The sequence below is a fragment of the Canis aureus genome, chromosome 8 (genome assembly GCF_053574225.1).
Source record: "Canis aureus isolate CA01 chromosome 8, VMU_Caureus_v.1.0, whole genome shotgun sequence".
NCBI lineage: Eukaryota > Metazoa > Chordata > Mammalia > Carnivora > Canidae > Canis > Canis aureus.
Genome location: NC_135618.1, coordinates 14,517,361 through 14,536,969, shown reverse-complemented (window position 1 = coordinate 14,536,969; position 19,609 = coordinate 14,517,361). Strand labels below are relative to the sequence as shown.

The following is a 19,609-nucleotide window of genomic DNA, read 5'->3' as shown; positions in this document are numbered from 1 at the left end:
CAAAACCCTCAGTCATGAGCCAGGAAAGTTTAGTTGGTCATCCTCTTTGGCAGGAGAGGGGGAGACCTTTATGGTTCTTTCCAGCTTTAGTATTTTGGTTGCACATGAAACATACAGAGCTGAACAGGGAGCAGATTATTTTCCTTGTTGAGGGAGGTGGTAGTGGTGATGGTGGTGGTGTGAATCTTAAATCTGTCTGTGAGTGGAAAGGCATCTAGGCATTGTGTTCCCATTTTCGCAGCCTTGAGGCAGAATGCTTGCTTGTTTCTGAGTCATGATGTGTGATGAGCTCTTTACATGGAAGAAGTTGCGTTTTTGAGTGTTCTCATGGAAAAGACATTGGAGACATATGCTGCTGCTTTCTATAAGGCACCAAGGCCCTGCCTAAGAGAGAGTCCTGTATTTTGAAACCCTGCTTGTTAACAAGCCTAATCAGCCTTAGCAACCAAACGAGTGCACAAGAAGCCCCTCGTGGAAAAGCTTTTCATTTATTGGCAGACAATAGACCATGTCAACTGTGCACACAGTGATGTTCTGTTTCCTGGGAAATGGGCTGGATATTTTCTCCTACTTTGCAATGTCTTGAAAGGCAAAAGAAAAAAAGGCCAAGAGGATTTGTGAACCTTGAAGTCTACTCTTGAAGTCTTTCATGAAAAATCTTCCATAAACTTTTTCATCTCTTAGAGGGTGGTTTTCAAACCTCAGGTTATGACCCACGGGCAAGTAATGAATCAATTAGGAGATTGTAACTAACACCTTCTGTGTGTGTACAGGATTGTAATATATAAAATGTATTTCTTAACAGCCTTGTGGTCAAGTATATTTGAAAAGCCATGGTCTTAGGGTCAAAGTTTCTTTTCTGGCCAATGATGACTGAAATCTTTTAAAATATGAGAAACATTATGGTTAAGGGACCTTTAAAAGGCTTGTGGCAATTGAAACGAACTGGATGTTTCTCTTGTCATTTCTCCCTCCCACCTCTGCACTTAGGTTAGTGTTAAATCCTCTTTGCTTTCTCTCAGGAGAGAGAGGAAAGAGGCAAAGTGGTGGTAAAGAAACAGTGCTGGGAGTTCTCACACTGGAAGGAAATGGGTGAAAATTAAGTCCATCCTGAGCCTTGCCAGAGTACTAATAATAAGTGTACATGACGTTTCTGCAACACTATGTCTTGTTCAGTGTTTTAATACATGTTCTCATTCCATCTTGGGAAATCCGGCAAGATAAGTGGGAAAGATATTATTCTATTTTCCTGCCGCTCCCTTAGATACGCCCTACACTCAGCTATAGTTATTTATGGTTTTGTGTTTGGCATCTCTAAGCCTTGCAAATGGTGGAATGCCCCTTGTTCTGTCTGGGAAACTCCCATTCATCTTGTAAGACCCAACTCAAGGGCCTGTCTCCCCTGAATCTTTGCTTGCCCTACCTGGGTAAATATGCTTAGTATGTCTTTTCGGCCACTTCTCTATTTTGTTCATACTTCAATCAATCCACTTAATTGTTACATGCCTTCATTTTAAACTAGAGTGTGCATGCTTGAGAGTCAGAGATTGGGCCTTGTTTGTCTCTTTGCATATCTAACATGTAGCATGCTGTCTGGAACATATTTGTTGAGATTATAATAGAATGAGTGAATGAATGAGGACATTGAGGTTTGGGGAAGTTAAGTGGCTTTTCAAAAGCTGGAATGAAAGTAGAAACCGGGTTTCCTCATATCCAGCTTGGCCTTTGGCAGGATCTGGCTGTGACATGCCTGTGAGGTGGATGGTGATCGAGAAATGGATGTGTCTCCTGTTTTGTAATATGGGAAACTGAGGTCTTAGAAGAGTGTGAGTGGTAGTGCTGTCTTGGGAAGAGGAGATCAAATCAACATTTTTTGAGTGCCTACCAGTAGGAAATCTACATGTTACATGCTTTGGGAATTTCATTTCACTTATCCTTCATAACAATGCTACACAGATCTGTTTTGTAGATAAGGAAATTTGGGTGGACTTAAGCATCTTGCCCAGACATCGATATTAGCAAAAATAATAACAGTTAACATTCACTGTGTGCTACACATGGTTCTGAGCACTTGGCATGTTCTTTGAATCTTCATGTTAGCTCTTCGAGGGAGGTTCTGTTATTATTGCCAGTTGAGGAAACTGAGGCCCAGAGAGGTTCAGTGCCTTGTCTAAGATTAGTAGCAGTGCTGAGATTTGAATCCAGGCAGATTGGCTCCAAGACCCCACTCTTCAAGGTTAATGAGCAGCTTCACATAAGTGATAGGGATAGAACAACATTGACCCTACTAATGAGGTTTATAACTTGCAATCCCCTTGATTTCTAGTTATTTCTGCAAGGCCACTTGAACTCTCAGCATTTAGTTCACTCTTGGTTTGTTCTAAAGATTTTGCCATATGGTAGTGACAATTATGACAACACATCTCTTGGGGAATGACAGCTGCACACTTGTGAAACTTTATGCAAGATGTAGTTGGCAAGATCAGGGGCTTTGGAATCAGGAGGGAACAGATTTAAATCCTGGCTTTGCCACTTCCAAGCTATGTGACCCTAAGCAATTAACTCAACACTCTGTGAGTTAGTTTCTTACACATGAGGGTAATATCAGTACCTCTGGCATGGCAAGGTTTTGAGGATGCAATAAGATAATGCACATACAAGTGCCTAGCGTATGTAGCACTTGGCACATAGTATGTGCTAAGTAAATATTGGCTACTCTTCATAGGCTTTGGTTTGACTGGAGAGCATGGCCCTGCGTTTAAGCAGAGTGCCCCATTATTTCCAGTGATGTCACAGGTAGTGTGGAGGGGGAGGCCAGAGGCCTACTGTCGGTGCCATCATGGTGGCGGATTTTGTAATGTGGCCAGACAGTCAGGAGGAAGTTGCCTGGGTGGGCTGCCTGGCAGTGAACTAAATGCTGCCAAAGGGCACCAGCTCAGTTCCTGGAGACCAAGGCCAACCTGAACATGTGACCACCATGGAACTGAAAGGCTCCGGGTTTGCATTACTAGTGCCTGTAAATGCCAACCCCAACCACAAGATGCTGTTAATGATTCCTGTCTGACAGATGATCTTTGCATTAATAATCCATTTCACTTTTGCAGCATTTATAAATAAAACATTATAAGTGAGACCCTGACCATTAAGTGGTAGCTTAATAAGAATCCCGTACCACAGCACCGACATCTTAGGTGTAATCTAGAAAGCATTCCTCCTAAGAAACTGTCCCACCTTGCTAATGAATCCTACCAGGATGCCTTGTTAGTCAAATACTGTTACCACCTAAACCAGGGTTAGGAAGTTTGCTCTGTGTCCAAAAACAGCTGAGACCAGAACCTAGGCCTTTTGATAGGATTTATGGATTTAATCAATGAAATGCCCTTGTTCCATTAAAAAAAAAAAAGTGTACATGCACACACACACACACACAAACACACACACAAGCACACACAGAAACCAGGAGTTGAGAAATGCTAACAGAATCCCAGGAAATTATCCAGATTTGTTTGCAGCTTCAGAAGCCTTGTAGTGGCTTCTCCATGGCAGAAACCTGCTTCCAGTGTTCACTGCTTTGCATGCCTGAGTTATCAGATATCTGCTTAAAAAAAAAAAAAAGTTAAAGCTTTGCCTTAAGAAATGCTGAAATGATCAGATTGTTGGCACGTAGGGGCTCTCTTGTCGCTGTGCAGTCCTATCAGGCGGAGAATGACTAATTCTTTTCAGAGGCAAGCCATCCAGGCACCAGTACTTATGCATTGAGTCCGGGGCTGTTCAGGCTCTGTTTGAAGACCAGCCAGTCAAGGAGCACCTTTGTCGCGGAGCCACGTGCTTCATGGCATCGCAACAGGTGTCTTTGGGGAGAGAGGCACGTGTCCAGGCGAACTGGGAGTGCTCCCTGGCTCTCGTGGCTCCCACCGTATGGTGATACTGTCTGTACCCCCTCTCTGTCCCGAGGGGGGGCGTGGGGACGGAGAAGACCCCACTGCCTGATGTCACACCCTGTCCACACTCTGGGAGTCTGTGTGTTCCCTCTGCCTCTGCCCCTGCCTCTGCCTGTGTGGGTGCTTGTCTACCAGCACTTGTCTACCGGCCAGTCTATCTGGCTCTTGGTTCTCACCCCCCGCCCCCCGCTTCGCTGCCTTGGATGCCTCCCTCTGCACTCAGCTCAGAAGTCCTTTTTCCGAATCCTTGTTCGCATTTCTAGTATAGTCCCTACCCTGCCTTCTTTCTTCCATTCCTTCCACATACCCCTTCAGTTCTGTTACACTAACTACGACTCAATTCTTTTATTCCCCTATCACACTTCCTTCTTCAGAACTGTTTTTCTGGCCTTTTTTTTTTTTTTTTTTTTGAAACCTGAAACCTTCCTCTTCTGCTGGAACAAACAATTACTGAATATTTCCCAAGTGTGAGGTACAGAAACACGGCTCAAGTTCTAGCTCTCTGTTTTCCTCCAACTTTATTGAAGAATAATTGACAAATGTAGCTGGGTATGTTTAAAGTATCTGACATGATGACGTTATATATATAAATGTGGAATAATTATCAAGATTGAGAAAATTTATATATCCATCTCCTTAGATCCTTTCTTTCTCTCTCTCTTTCCCTTTTTTCTTTCTTTCTTTTTTTTTTAAAATTTATTTATTTATGATAGTCACACAGAGAGAAAGAGAGAGGCAGAGACACAGGCAGAGGGACAAGCAGGCTCCATGCACCGGGAGCCCGACGTGGGATTCGATCCTGGGTCTCCAGGATCGCGCCCTGGGCCAAAGGCAGGCGCTAAACCGCTGCGCCACCCAGGGATCCCTCTTTCCTTCTTTCTTTCTCTCCTTTTACTTCCTTTGCTTTCCTTCTTTCCTTCTCTCTCTCTCTATTTCATTCTTTCAGTACGAATGCTTCAGATCTATTCTCAGTAACTTTCAAGTATGCAATACTGTTTTATAAACTATGATCATCACACTGTACATTAGATCCTCAGAACTTAACAATTCTTATAACTAACTATTTGTACTCTTTGACCTATGTCTCCCTATTCCCTCTTCTCCCTGGCAACCACCATTATATTCTCTGTTTCTATGAAATTGGCTTTATTTATCCTTTTTTCCTTTATGATTCCACATGTAAGTGATACCATACGTGTTTGTCTTTCTGTCTGGCTTATTTCGCTTCACAGAGACGTTGCATTAACCAGCTACATCCAGTGCTCATGCCTGCATCCATCCAGCCTCCTGGAAGGTTTAAACTTCCAGAAGTCAGTAATGCCTTCTCTTAAGGCCTCGATTTCTGCCAGAGGGGTATGTGGTCATTGTTGGTTATGCAGGTCACACCAGTGGGCTCACACCTGGAATAGCATGGTATGTGCTGATCCATGGTAGAATTTTATCAAATCCATGCCAACATCGTTTGTGTTGTTATAATTTCAGCTGGGGGCTGCTGCATTCAGTGGGTAGCTAAAGCAAACGGGTTGGGTAGGAATTAGGAGTAAAGGTGTTTTCTGGAATCAGGGCCTGTCAGGCCTAGGCATCAACATAGAAGCTGGGATAGAGGGCAGGTGAACCAGAAGTATTGGTGGGGGGGCACCACAGGAGCAGAGCACCTTCACCCTGCTCTGACAATTGCCCCTCACGCCGGATTGTTGGCATAACAGCAGAGGGTGAGAAGGAAAGATCCTGTTACCTTGAAGAATACCTTGATGAATCAGTATCTGTTGAGAAGTTTGTCCAAGTTCACTAGTAAATCATTGCTGGTATTGTGGCCAGAGCTCTGGGCTTCCTAGTTCCTGCTCTTTCTGTCGGGTCTCCCTCCTTGCCTTGGTGAAATATACCTCTCCTTGGATGGCTAAGTGACTGTGACATATACTAAGAGTTGTTTGTTTTCATCAAGTCAGAGAGTTCACGGCTCAACACAGGGCCTGTTTTATCCTTTTGGTTTTCTGAACAGGAAGAGATTTCTGGTTTTTACATTTTCTCACGATAAACATTTATTGGGTACCTATTGGGTTTTAGGCAGTGTACTACTGTAAGACGTGGCCTCTGCCCTAAAAGCACTACAAATCTGTGTTTGCTCTAAAGTTTTATGGTTGTCAGGAGATGACCAAGGTTTATGAATCGTTGGTTGGGTCATGTACGAAATAGATCACGCAGAGGCAGATCTGCTCTGTTGGCTTTTTGTACATAAGACTTAAAGGGAACCCTATTTATAGGCTGATCTGAGAAAATAAGAAAGTTACAAAAAAAAAAAACCCTAATAGGATAACTGAAGGAACAAATAAATATACAGAAGAGCCAAGTGAGGGGGTCCGGCAAAAAAAAACAAAAACAAAACAAAACAAAAAAACGCTGTGGGTTTGGATGGTCTTTGGAAGTTTCCTTGAAGAGGCAGGATATGAGCCAGATCTCAATATGACAGGTAGGGAAGAGAAGGCAAAGCTTTGCAGATAGGAATGGCAGGATGGAAGACAGGCTCACGTATATCCAGGGAGACCATACAGGGGCCAGGAATAGGAAGGGGGACAGAGTAGCCCAATTTCTGGAATAAGGGTATCGCATAATAATGACAGTTTGGTTTTAGAGGCATATAGGAGTCAGAGGATGGAAGGACTTGAATCCTAAGATGGTATGGATTTCATTGTCAAATGTCTACAGAGGCCGGGCAGATGACATTGATGCCTGGGTTGGGTTTGGCCTTATAAGGCAATACAGAGGGGTGGCACCTGTGGCTGCCTGGACAGATTGAACTTTTGTTAAAAAGACTCTATAGGTTGAATTAAATAGGTCTATGGCCACGCTAAACTGCTTCATCTGGCAACGGAGGGACCGTGTGGTCTTGAGGGCATTAATGGGTTGGGAGGAAAGTGAGAGTTGCTAAATGCAGAATTTTAGAAAGATAGAGAACAGGTGAAGAAGGGGAGATCATTTAAGAGATTGCTGGAATTGACCCAAGGCTCAGTGGGTGGCATGAGCTACTCACATGCCACAGAGAAGGCAGAGCTGGCCCCTTCCAGAGCAGGAAGGTAGAGCTGTCAGCAGAGACCAAGTCTACATGGGCCAGGAGGAGCAGCCAGGGAAGCCCAGCAGGCCAGTGGAGCACGAGCTTGCAGAGATCTGGCAAGAGGGAGAGATCGAACAAGCAGAAGGCCAAGGGCAGGGAAATTTGGAAACAGGAAACAGAGCTCCAACCCGGAAACTAAGATTCAGGGGTAGAAATTCATCCTGGAGACTAAGATTTCTTAAAGCCTTTTGAGCTTTGCCATTTCTCAACTCCCAGCTGACCCCTCCTTCCTTTATTCCTTCTAACCACGAAGATAGAAATTCTGTGATGTGATGCCCCCATTAGCCCTCCCTCCACCTTCTTAGCCAATCCGCAAAGGCCTCCATCTTTTTCTAGCTTTCTCTGATAGCCCGTGATTTCCAGCCTCCCCAAGGGCCTAGTCTCATTATTCTTGCTCCGCTGTGTATTTGACCATTAAAAAATATAGCCCATGGCCTTATGTCCCCTTTCTCACTCCTGTTCTGTCTCTCTTCTTCCATCTCTTATCCTCTTTTCTTAATCCCCCAAGCCATGGTAAGCTAGCTCTGCCCCATTAAGTTTGTGTTGATGAAGCCACCATTGCCCTCCTTCCTGCCATTTCTAGTGATCAGACTTGAGCTCCCTGTTGCACAGCTGCCTGCTTCATGCCACCCTGTGATGATTTCTTCCCCCTTCAGTTCCTTCTTCTGTCTCTTGACATCCCTGAAATGCCCTTTGTTCCCATCCCCTGTGGCCCGCCCAGGTTCTCTAAAGATGACCGTCCTCCTGTGGCATGGACCGATGCCCCTCTGTGAATGCTGCTCAAAGCCATGTCTCCATCTTCAGCCTCTCTCATGAGATCCAAATCTGTCCAGCTATGGTTTGGGTACACACACCCAGATGCCCTGCAGGCATGACAAGCTTTATCTTCTCCTCTGAACCTGCTCTGTGGGCCGTATTGCCATGTCTACAGCAGAGGTCCCATCTGCCTTGTCTTCCGACCTGGAACACTTGGTACGGCCATCTTGCTCACCATCTATACCCAGTTAGTCACCATATGTACTTGAGTGGTGTCTCAGATCTTACCACATCCCCTTGGACTAAACCTCATCATTCTGTTGCTTATTGTCATTTCTGGATTCCCTCCTCCCAGCTTTTCCTGCTGCAGGCCTTCCTACATACCACCATCGGAGCACCATCCTAAAAAACACAATGAACGCTGTCTAATCTTTTCTTGGCCCTTAATTCATTCTAGATAAAGCCCAAATTACTGAGCAGGAATTATGAGGCCACTTGCACAATTCTGGTCCCAACTTTCTTCTCTAAACATCCCTCCTCCCACACAGTCCGGGCTTCTGCTGTGCTAAGCTTTTCACCATTCTGCAGGCGTGCAGGGTCTGCTTGAAGCTCCTCTTGGGTAATCATTTTTTGTTTTTGTTTTTGTTTTAATGTGAGTGGTAGGTTTTTTTTAATCTTTTAAAAATATTTTTTATTTTTTATTTTATTTTTTTTCATTTTCCCAAGATTAAATGCTTATTAAAAAAAAAGCACGCCACACTGTATAGAAATCAACATTCTCTCCCATAATTCTGTGCATCTGGGACTATAGAAATGTCACTGTCCCTGCCGCACATCTTCAAATTAACATTCTCAGGTCACAACAATAAGTCTTCCCAAAGGGAACCTTCCAGAAAAACAAACTATTTCCTCAGCTCATATTTCCCTCTTTTTGTAGCATGTACCAGCAATCTATCCAAGAAGTATATATTGGGGAGTAAGGAGGGGATCCACCAGCAAGCCCCCAGTTGTTGACAGCCATAAGATTAGAGACAAACACAAAGGGATAGGTCAACATACTGGCAAAAAAATCCTGTGACAGTTTGGGAATAACTCTTCATCTCACTCATGGTAGAAACCCCACTGTCCAGTGCATAGGTATTGACGAGGTAGGCCAGTGAGTTACAGAGCCACAAAGAAATGATGTCACCTAGGAGGTGAGGAGTAAGACCTGCAAAAAATCCTAGGATGCCCTCTTCTCTATAGTTGGTTACTATGGAGTCATAAGGTCCATAGTACTTGGATTCTCTGCCAATGGATTATACCATAGATCTCAGTGTGATCACGTGGAAGGGATGTATGATGAGGGTGGCAGCAGAATGGGCCATCATTTCTGAGTTGTCTCCTTGATAACTTGGTTGAAGGAAGGTGTGACTTCTTTTGTGTGTGTGTGTGTGTGTGTGTGTGTGTGTGTGTGTGTGACTTCTTTCTGTACATTTCCAGAGCCTAAATCCTCGGCCTTGTCACATTGCTAGTAATGCTATAAAACTTTACCATGGACCACAGTTCCAAGGACACCTGTACACAGTCTTGGAGTTAAGCCTGTGAACAACCCATGCTCCCCATCGATGCTCGCAATGTGCCGAGCATAACAAAACAGGCCAGGAAGCTGACATACTTGCCGCCCAAAAATATTTCATCCTGTTGTTAGAGGAAGAGGCTCGTATCCCACCTGGATGAGCACCTTCACGTACATTAGCGGCTGGGACAGGATGGTGAGGCCAGAGCCCAGGAGCACCTGACTGGCTGCGTCTGCCATGATGGCACCTCCTTTTAAAAAATATTTTTTTTAATTTTTATTTATTTATGATAGTCACACACACACACACAGAGAGAGAGAGAGAGAGAGAGAGAGAGGCAGAGACACAGGCAGAGGGAGAAGCAGGCTCCATGCACCGGGAGCCCAACGTGGGATTCAATCCCGGGTCTCCAGGATCGTGCCCTGGGCCAAAGGCAGGCGCTAAACCGCTGCGCCACCCAGGGATCCCTAAAAAATATTTTTTAAAGTAATCTCTACATTCAACATGGAGCTCAAACCCATGATCCTGGGATCAAGAGTAGTGTGCTCTATCAGCCGAGCCAGCCAGGTGCCCTTCTTGGGTATTCTTAGCGTGACAAGCTCCCTATCTATCTTTTAAGATCTTTCTCTCTAATACTCTGACTCTTCCAAAGTTAATTATCCAGGGCTTCTGTAGCATACTATTGATGTGTATAAAAGCACTTGGCCCATTCTATTATAATTTATTTGCTAAGTGCCTGTATCTCTTACTAGACTGAGCTTATCAAGGACAGGACTGTGTCTGTCCTACTTCATCTCTGTAGTACCTGGCACACAGCAGTTACTCAACAAACCTTTATTGTTTATGTAATGAGCTAACAAACATATTAACCAAATGGAGCCTGAGACAGGAACTGAGCAGCTGCCCCAGCCTCTGTCCTTGTCTTGGTCATGATCACAGGGATGGTCCTACTGCCCCTGGGATCCTTCTTACCCTGTGATATCATGACATGATCTGCTTTCTGGAATGTAGGCCCCTGATGTCTAGCTCTTACCAATGGTCTTTTTGAGCTGGGGGAGTTTGAAGCAGGTACCATGTAAACCTTAAGTGAGTGACTCTTAAGGTATAAAAGGAGATTTCTTTGGTAGAAATGGGATTAGAGGTAGAGATAATGCCAGAGAATACACGGTTATTATGTTTTTAATTCCCTCCTTCCAGGGTTAGCTGGTTACTGGGGAAGCTGTTATATCAGGTCTGCTGACAGGACTGGCTGCACAATTCATGGGCCCCTTAAAAGAAGGCAGGAAAAAAAGTGCTGCTAAAGGCACTATGATCTAAAACTCCTTTCTTCTGGACATCTTCGCTCACACTCATGCTCTGCTGTCCTATCAGATTTCACTTATAAACAGTAAATTCAAAGGTAAACTTACTGAGGATTTCAGGATAGTGACAGTAGATCTTGAAATGGAGCTCAGGGCCCTGGTGAGCTCAGGCTCCATGTGACTGTGCAGGCCACCTGCCCATGAGACTGGCCGTGGCTGCTGAGTATAACCTCCCAGCCCTAACTATCCTAGGACCACTTGCAGAGACTCAGGTCTCATTGAATTTATCCTCTTCCATGATTACAAGGGCCAGCCATGTGTGTTGTCTCACGAGCCTTCTCTTCAATTGTGAGAAGCACTTTCTTAGAAGCATCCTTGTCTTCTTCAGAGCTGATGCCTATTTCTAGAGTGAGGCTTCTTACCAGCCTCGAGCACTGACGGGGGTACATGGGGCCTGTGTGACTGAGACGATCCCAGGAGCTCCCACATACAGCTCATGCATGACTGGGCTTTCAGAACTAGACTCACCAGGGAGGCAAAGACCCATCTGTTCCTGTCCTGTATCTGTTCTCAGTCTTCCTAGCTGGGTCCCCAAGACAAGACTTGTAAGTACTGTATCCAGAACAGTCTCCCTCATGACTGGGCTCGCCTAGAGAATACCACAAATCGGCCTCATATGAAAGGTCAGTACTTTTTGTGTGTGACATGAACAATTCCTCCTGGGAACATCAGTGTTATCCTTCCCGGGATGTGTTCCAAGCTCTTGGGTCCTGGGATTCCTTGTAGTTAGGCCTGATGTTCTGTTGAAGGTTCTTGGCTCAGGAGGAGTTATACTGAGTTTACTTAGATTGGAAAACCTGTAGCAAAGCTCCTGGGATCCTCATGGCCACTTGGATGTCCCGCTATCACTCCAGGGACACAGAGCAATCTTGTGAAGCCCTCTGAGTGGAGGTCAGTGCTGCCCACTGTGGCTGGGGCCCTCCTGAAGTTGCTGAGGTTGCATAGCAGAATTGTTGGCTCTAATTGAATCCTTGTAGCTTGGAAGCTAAAACTCCCATCTCTGCAGTGGCATGGAATGGACCCTCAGAAGGACATAGAAGTGGTCCTACAAAAGGTTAGTGCTAATTTATGGGGTATTAGTGGACTGTCCTCCATTTACTCTAACTCGGAAGGAAAATATTGTTCCTTTGCTTTAAGACAGCTTAGCCTAGAGAATCTTTAGGCTTCCTGATACTTCTTTGCTGGCCTCTGTTTGTTTGTTTGTTTGTTTATTTATTTATTTATTTATTTATTTATTTATTTATGATAGTCACAGAGAGAGAGAGAGAGACGCAGAGACACAGGCAGAGGGAGAAGCAGGCTCCATGCACCGGGAGCCCGACGTGGGACTCGATCCCGGGTCTCCAGGATCGTGCCCTGGGCCAAAGGCAGGTGCTAAACTGCTGCACCACCCAGGGATCCCTGGCCTCTGTTTAATAAGGGATCATGTAGACCCTTCTGACTGGGGAAGTCTCTCCGGATATGGTCAGAGAGAGACAGTGCCAAGGACCAGCCATTGAATTTTGGACTTCTCTCATGGCAGGGTGGTCGGTGGGGGGGGGTGTGTGTGGGGGTGGACAGGGCTAGCCTGGGGGTCCTGTAGAGGCAGCCTGGAAGTTCTTAAGTAGAGGGCTTTCTTGAATTCCTTTAAGTTTAGGAAGGGGAGATAACATAGGAGAGTTCACTAGGTAGTTGGGCTCAGCCTGAGGAATCTCAGTGTTTGTGGGGTAGAGGGGCTATGGCCTTCAGGATTCACACAGAAAGGTGGGGCTCTCTGGTTTGAGAAGTTCTCTGGGATTTGGCTCTTCAGTCCCTCTGAAGCACCACAGGCTAGCCTCTGGGGACCTGGGGACCTTAAGAGGCTTCAGGGTCTCAGGTGAGAGCAACCATCGTGGATCCTTCAGAGACTGGTTATGACCAGGCACTAGATGTTCAGAGAGCACAGCTGAGCCAGGGTGCATGGGGCTCATGAGCCAGGGAAGCCTTGGGCAATAGAAAACAGAGTATACTAGGATCTGATGAAGTTCAGTAAGAGAGGCCTTATTCTCTTAAGGTCCCTTGAAAACATACCGGAGTATATTCATGCATGTTCTGTAGTTATCAATGAGGAGGCAGTAGGCTGAGACAACCCTTTATCCAGTGAATGGGAAAGGTTGGATGCAGAGCTCACACACTTATGTCTCCATTGGAGAGGATGGTCTCTGGCATCCCTGGGATCCTCCTGATGAGTTTTCTAGAGAGCTCTCTGGGCATTCACTTGGCATAGATGCCTGGAGACCTGAAGGGACAAGTGGCCCACTGGTCCCTTGGCCCCTGGGTAGAGCTTCTCCAACACCTCCAGACCAGGAAAGGGTCACAAGGTGATGACAGAAAGTAATGCAAGTGGGAGCTGCCACATTTGGATGGAAGGCATTTGTCTCCTTCGAGTTGCCACTGTCCAAGTTGTGTGGCCGGTGAAAGGCTGGGGCCGCCACGAGGCTGGGGCCGAGGCTGTTGGTTGATGTGGTGGAGCAAGAAGCTGGCTGGTTTTGAGCAGGCTCACAGAGGCCTGTGCCTGCTTGCTTTCTTTCTCTTTCTTTCTTTTTCTTTTCTTTTCTTTTCTTTTCTTTTCTTTTCTTTTCTTTTCTTTTCTTTTTTCTTTTCTTTTTTCTTTTCTTTCTTTTCTTTCTTATAGTCACACACACACACACACAGAGAGAGAGAGAGGCAGAGACACAGGCAGAAGGAGAAGCAGGCTCCATGCACCGGGAGCCCGACGTGGGATTCGATCCCGGGTCTCCAGGATCGCACCCTGGGCCAAAGGCAGGCGCTAAACCACTGCGCCACCCAGGGATCCCCTGTGCCTGCTTTTTAAGGCAGTCCTGAGGGAGGCAGATCAGATCAGGGTAAAGTGGTGGATCCTAGATGACAGCATGGTTAGCAGTACCTTGGAATAGTTCCAGGAGCTACCAGGGAGGGGCCAGGATCCAGGCAGGAGAGCCAAGGGCAACAATGCCACTTCCCCCAACAACCAGGTGCAGGAAGCCACCTCAAAATCAGTAGTTGGAAGTCAAGGGAACTCGACCGCAGGTAATGGGGAGCTGGTCATTGACCTGAGCCCAACCAGGGATCTGGTTGGGTTGCTGCATCGTCTGGAGGGCTGCAGGAGTCAGGGAGAGGCCCAGTCTCAGCAGACCTGGAATACCAGTCATGTTACCATGGAGCCATAATTAGTGGGACTAGAGTGTAAAGCAGAGACCAGGGATATGGTCAGACTGAGGCTGGGGGCTCCTCAGATTTCTCCTGCCCAGAGGTGGGCTGCCTCCCAGGGCTTGGTTGTAGGGGCTGCTGAAAGAGGGCCCAATTTATTATAGAAATGAAATTTGGGGAGGGTGGTGTGAGGCATTATATCAGGATCACCCGAGCAATGTTTGCAACCCATATGCAAGCTCTCCCTCCCTTCTGCACACACAGACCAGTTTCTACTTGAGTGGAAAGCCCTGACCTGCATGTCTGGAAGAAACCACCTGGGTCCCATGCAGAAATGCTTCACAGGCAAGAGTTACTATGATGGTAGTGAGAAGACAGGAAAAATAGATTTAAAAGACATTAAAAAGACAGATACCTCAGGAAGTGGAGGCATGAGGGGAGCAGCAAAAGGATGAACCCAGCTTCAGAGCTTTACATTTGGATGATGGAAAGAGAGAGAGAGAAAAAAAAAGGTTTATAAACAGAAGTTCAATAAAATAGACCCAGAGCAGAATCTCTGATATTCTTAGAGAACATAAAATATCATCTTTTCAATAAGTTTGGAATATATCCCCTAACTCCAAATCTCTAGGAGAATAAATTGTAGTCCCTCAAAAGTTCCAGGTAGCACACAGGAGCTGCATAATTTGCTTTGAGGGAACTCATCTATTTAATACATGTCTAATCTCCTGCCTGTACACCATCAAGAAATATAACAAATTTTTGTCCCTGCCTTGTTCTTTTAGTTACTAGGAGTAAACTATTTTGTTAGGTTGAAATTAGCCAGTTTGCATTTGTATCAAATCTCATTTGTTCTGACACAAACAATCCCTTTGTGGGTAATGAAAACAATTTAATGGTGTGGTCTGAAGGAGAAAACAATATTACTCAAGCTATTAACACCAGGGGACTTCTTGCTGACCTCTCACAATGACCTGCAAACTGTGCTTCCAATATTATTGCACTCCCGAGGAAGCATGAAATGAAATGGTGCCCAGAAATGTTTTAGAGAACACTTCATGTGAGAAAGGCATGGAAGGAAGGAAGGAAGGAAGGAAGGAAGGAAGGAAGGAAGGAAGGAAGGAAGGAAGGAAAAGGAAAGGGAGGGGAGGGGAGGGGAGGAGGAGGGGAGGAGGAGGGAAGGAAGGGAAGAAGGAAGGAAGAAAAGGAAGAGAGGGAGGAAAGAAAGGGAAGGAAGGAGAAGAGAAGGAAGGAAGGAAAAAAGGAAAGAAAGGAGGGAAGGAAAGGAAGAAGGAAGGAAGAAAGAAAAGGAAGAGAGGAAGGAAGGAAAAAAGGAAGGGAAGAAGGAAGGAAGAAAGAAAGGAAGGAAGGGAAGAAGAAAGGAGGACGGGAGAGGAAGGAGGAGGGAGGGAGGTTCTGAGACAGAGAAGTAGCTATAAAGGACCGAGAGGGCAGGCAGGACTTCTAACATTAACCTGGGGACCAAGTTGACAAGTTAGCGCAGCACATCTTCAGTATCGGGTGGAACTGGGCACAGAAAGCTGTTGCAGTCATATCTTGGAAATAAAAATTGCATGGGACTCACATTGTGTTTTGAGATTCTCTGATAGAACTGGAACTTTGAAAGAAAGCTTTTCTAACCTTAATTCTCTGTGTTAGGTGACCCTCTTTGGGGCAGGGACTGCTGCATCTCATTTGTCTTTATTTGCTCCGTGCAGTGCACATAGCAGGACTCGAGCAGTAAGCCAAGAAGTCTTCGAGAAGACAGTCTTTTACTGTTGTGAAGCACCTCTGGATGTCCTCCCAAGGAAGAGAGAATAATAATTATTATTATTTAAAAAAATAATACCTGGGAGCAATGTAAACCCCCCCCCTTTTTTTGTAAAACAGGAACATGTATCCAGGGATGATGCTTTTTGATTCTCTTTTTTGATCAATAAACTTACTGTCTTGAATTTATTTTATTGCTAGACCCATGCCTGGGCTGGGGGATTGACAGAACTTTGTGATGTTGAGCTAAAATTTGCTTGCCTAAGGCCTAGGGATTTGGAGCGCACCCACCTTATTTACAAATGAACCCTCTTATTTGAAGCCTTGGCAAGAGTAACAACCTTTAGGATCGCGGCTGTGTGGGACTTGTAGGACATGTCGTCCTGCCCTCTTGTTTGTATATAACGGTAGCTTTGCCATAACAAGCCACCCTTTAGAGACTTCCCAGTGGAGGAAGTGTCCTTTTCCACCGTGGGGTAGAATTACTGCTCCTGCTTTTTTCTAAAAGTTTCATTTTTCCTCCAAGTAAAGGCATGTTTGTTTTAGCAAAGCCTACGTTTTCTCTTCTTTTCTTTAAAAATCTTGACTATTTATTCTGAAGAGGTTTTCTGAAACTACTATGGTCTGGGGGTGCATAAAAGCCTTTATTTGAGCATAATTAAAGGGATTAATTAGCCTTGGATCAACACATTTGAAGGATAAGAAGCATGCTGCTTTTTCACTGCAGTTTTATTTCATTTTATGGCTCTAAGGGTATCTGATCCTGCTCCTGAGGAGGGCCCAGCCCCTTGCATCTGGGAGGGACCATGCTTTGCAGGGCCTTGTCCTTTGCCTTCTCTCTGGGTAATACCTAGGATGGCATGAAGGTTATAGTTGGCCTTGGGTTCTAATTCTACGATCTGAGGGAGAAATTTCATTTCTTTCCATCTGTTTCCTCACCTGTAAAAATCTTAACATAGGGGCACCTGGGCGGTTCAGTGGTTGAGCTTCTCAGGTGGTGATCCTGGGGTCCTGAGTTCAAGTCCTGAATTGGGCTCCCTACATGGATCCTGCTTCTCCCTCTCCCTATGTCTCTGCCTCTCTCTGTGTGTCTCTCATGAATAAATAAATAAAATCTTTAAAAAGGAAAGTCCTAACACAAATCTGTTCCAGAGTATATTCTTAGGAGTAAATGAAATACACTGCTAACAAGAAGCTTCAACAAAAATATACACAATGGCTTCTTGAATCGACTTAGTAATTTCAAAATGTTTTCAGAACTCACCCTGTGAGTTTGATTTAGCCACCCAATAACCCCAAGCGGCAGACAGGACAGAAATTCCTAGCCTCATTTTATGGCTCAGGAATAAATAAAGCCCAGAGAGGTGACAAAACTTGTTAATCTGGACGTCGAGACTAGAGCTCAGAGTGTAAATAGTTTTATAAATATTAGAGTGCCTTGGCTCCAGAATTTAAATATGTTTAAAGCCTTTATTATTTTGTTATTATGAATGTAGTCCTTGCTGGTTGCCAAATTCTACACATTATAGAAATTTATGATTTAGAAAGTGGAAGTCACCCTCTCTCTAGAAAGGTCAGAACCACTGTTAACAGTTTGATGTGTCATCTTGTAGACCCATTCCCTGCAAATAATAAAACTGTGTGTGTGTGTGTGCACTCCTCACACACACATAATAATGATTTTTGTATAGAAATGTCCTGTTAATATTTATAATAGTTCACAGCTTGCTTTTTTCACTTGACAATAAATATATCTTGGATTCTTTTCACATCAGTACCAACATATCTAACTCTCTTCAGCGAGTATATAAGATTACACAGCATGCCACACCAAATTATTGATATTTTGTGGGCTGTTCTGATTTTTTTTTTTTAATTTTTATAAATTTTTATTTATTTATGATAGTCACACAGAGAGAGGGAGAGAGAGGCAGAGACACAGGCAGAGGGAGAAGCAGGCTCCACGCAGGGAGCCCGACGTGGGATTCGATCCTGAGTCTCCAGGATCGTGCCCTGGGCCAAAGGCAGGCGCCAAACCGCTGCGCCACCCAGGGATCCCGGCTGTTCTGATTTTTTACCCTCACAAAGAATGCTGCAATGAGCATCCTTTATTTTTTTATTTTTTATTTTTTTTTGAGCATCCTTTAAAGGTACATCTGAGCATTTGTGAACTACTTTTGTGGACTATCTTGTTTGAGAATTAGTCAAGAGAATGCCCGTTTAAAATTTTGTCAGGTATTTCTCAGTCATCCTCTACATAGTCCACACTCTTGCAAACAGTGCAGTGTTTCTCCATTGCTTTCTGTCAACACCAGGTTTTTATAACTCACATACCTTTAAATGAAGCATTTGTGCTTTAGCATAAGACATTTGAAAGGGTGGAGCTCTCCCATCTATCAAGTCTTGTCAGCAAACCAAGCACAGCAAGCACAGAGGAGTAAATGAAAGCTGACAGGGGCATGAGCATATGTCAAGCTAGATATTTAGATATTTGGCTTCCATTCCTATTCATTCATTCAAATAGTGTTTACTGAGGGTTGTTATGGGCCAGGCCCTGTTTAGGTTTTGGGAATTGACTGATGAACAGGATGAAGCGCCTGCCTTCATGAGCTTACATTCTCATGTGGGTGAACTATAAACAGATAAATTAGAATATAATGTCAAGTAAAGTTAAAGTCTCTGATGAAAAATAAAGCAGATGGAAGGGATAAAGAGTGGCAAGGCAGAGATAGGGGAAGCGTAGGGTACTTTAGGCTGGGTGGTCCTAGAAGTTTCTCTGCTGACATGCCAACTGCATAGAAACCAAGTACAATGAGGGCTGAGCTCAGTAATGACAGGGGACAGTTCCATGTGGGCAGGTCTGGCAACGGGAAGAGCAGAAGCCCTGAGAGAGGAGCGATTTGGCAGATTCTGTGGCCTCAAAGCCTCACTGACTTGATCTGCCATAAGAGGATACAACTATCTTTGTAGAAGGCCATGTTCAAATGAATGAACTGGTGAAATGCCTTACATCTCTTTAGAGGGTGGTGCCGTTAGTGTTGACTAGAATTTAACCCCTGAAAGCCTTTGAAGTGTCTGCCAATGGCCAGCAAACACGGAGCTGTACACAGCCTTTCTCCCTAGCGTGAAGACCACCTCTATGAACCTGATAAAAATGTGAAACAGGCCCACTGCACCTCTAGTGTGAGAAGGTTAGGCCTACACACTCATGATTGGGTCTTTCTTCTTACTTCTTTGCTTCCTAAGAACTCTTTGCTATTAAATGTGTTTTAACACAACTGGAGGGGAAAGTCATCATTTAAAACGAAGTTTGTTGGAAGGTAGTCACAGAGAGAAGCTTCCGCTCACCAGGCCCTGGGAAGTTACTCCTGTGTCTGAGGATGGATCACCCTCCACCTTCCCTCCCAACTCAGACACCCCAGTGTCAGCTGAGAGCAGAGGCCAGAGTGTTGAGGAATAGCTGTGTGCAGGGGGACAGAGGACATGATGAAAGAAAGAGGGCAGTTTTAAATGTGAGGTTGGAGAAAGTTAGAATTTTCTGCAGGCTGGAGCTTCCTCTAGAGGCATTGAACGTTGGGCTCAGCCCTGTCACCCATCAGGCTTGATGTGGTTTCTGCAGCATAAAGACCAAGATGGGAGTTTCCTTTCCTTCGTCCCCTTTTTTTTTGACCTCATCTTTCACAGAGAGGATGAAATTGCCTTGCTGTTCAGCTTACAGAGGCTGAAGCACTGCTTCTTGGTGCTTTACTAAGTTTCCTGTACACTAATTTCTTCATGTCTCAACATGTAGTGAATCTTTTTTTCTTTGCTCTCCTCCAAGAGTCTTATGCAAGAGGGCTCAAACAAGAAAAACCTCCTTGTGAACAAAACAACACCCCTGGAAGACTTTGAAATCCATGCCAAATGCGATATTGAACTTGAAATTCAAACATAGGGCTGTTATTA

General features: G+C 44.9%; 1 protein-coding gene, 1 long non-coding RNA gene and 1 pseudogene across 7 annotated transcripts in view; 2 read left to right on the top strand and 1 right to left on the bottom strand.

Moving 5' to 3' along the window:
- Window positions 1–19,609, top strand: part of LPAR3 (lysophosphatidic acid receptor 3) — a 97,054-nt gene that overhangs the window by 48,110 nt on the left and 29,335 nt on the right. The window lies entirely within an intron of this gene.
- LOC144318353 (mitochondrial carrier homolog 2 pseudogene) lies at window positions 8,532–9,188 on the bottom strand (annotated as a pseudogene).
- LOC144318354 (uncharacterized) lies at window positions 9,781–16,211 on the top strand. Of its 2 annotated transcripts, XR_013384223.1 has the most exons (4): window positions 9,781–10,451; window positions 11,241–11,349; window positions 11,581–11,780; window positions 15,613–16,211. It is a non-coding gene; the product is annotated as an uncharacterized LOC144318354 (long non-coding RNA). The 2 variants fall into 2 exon arrangements; XR_013384222.1 differs by having other exon boundaries at window positions 9,781–11,349.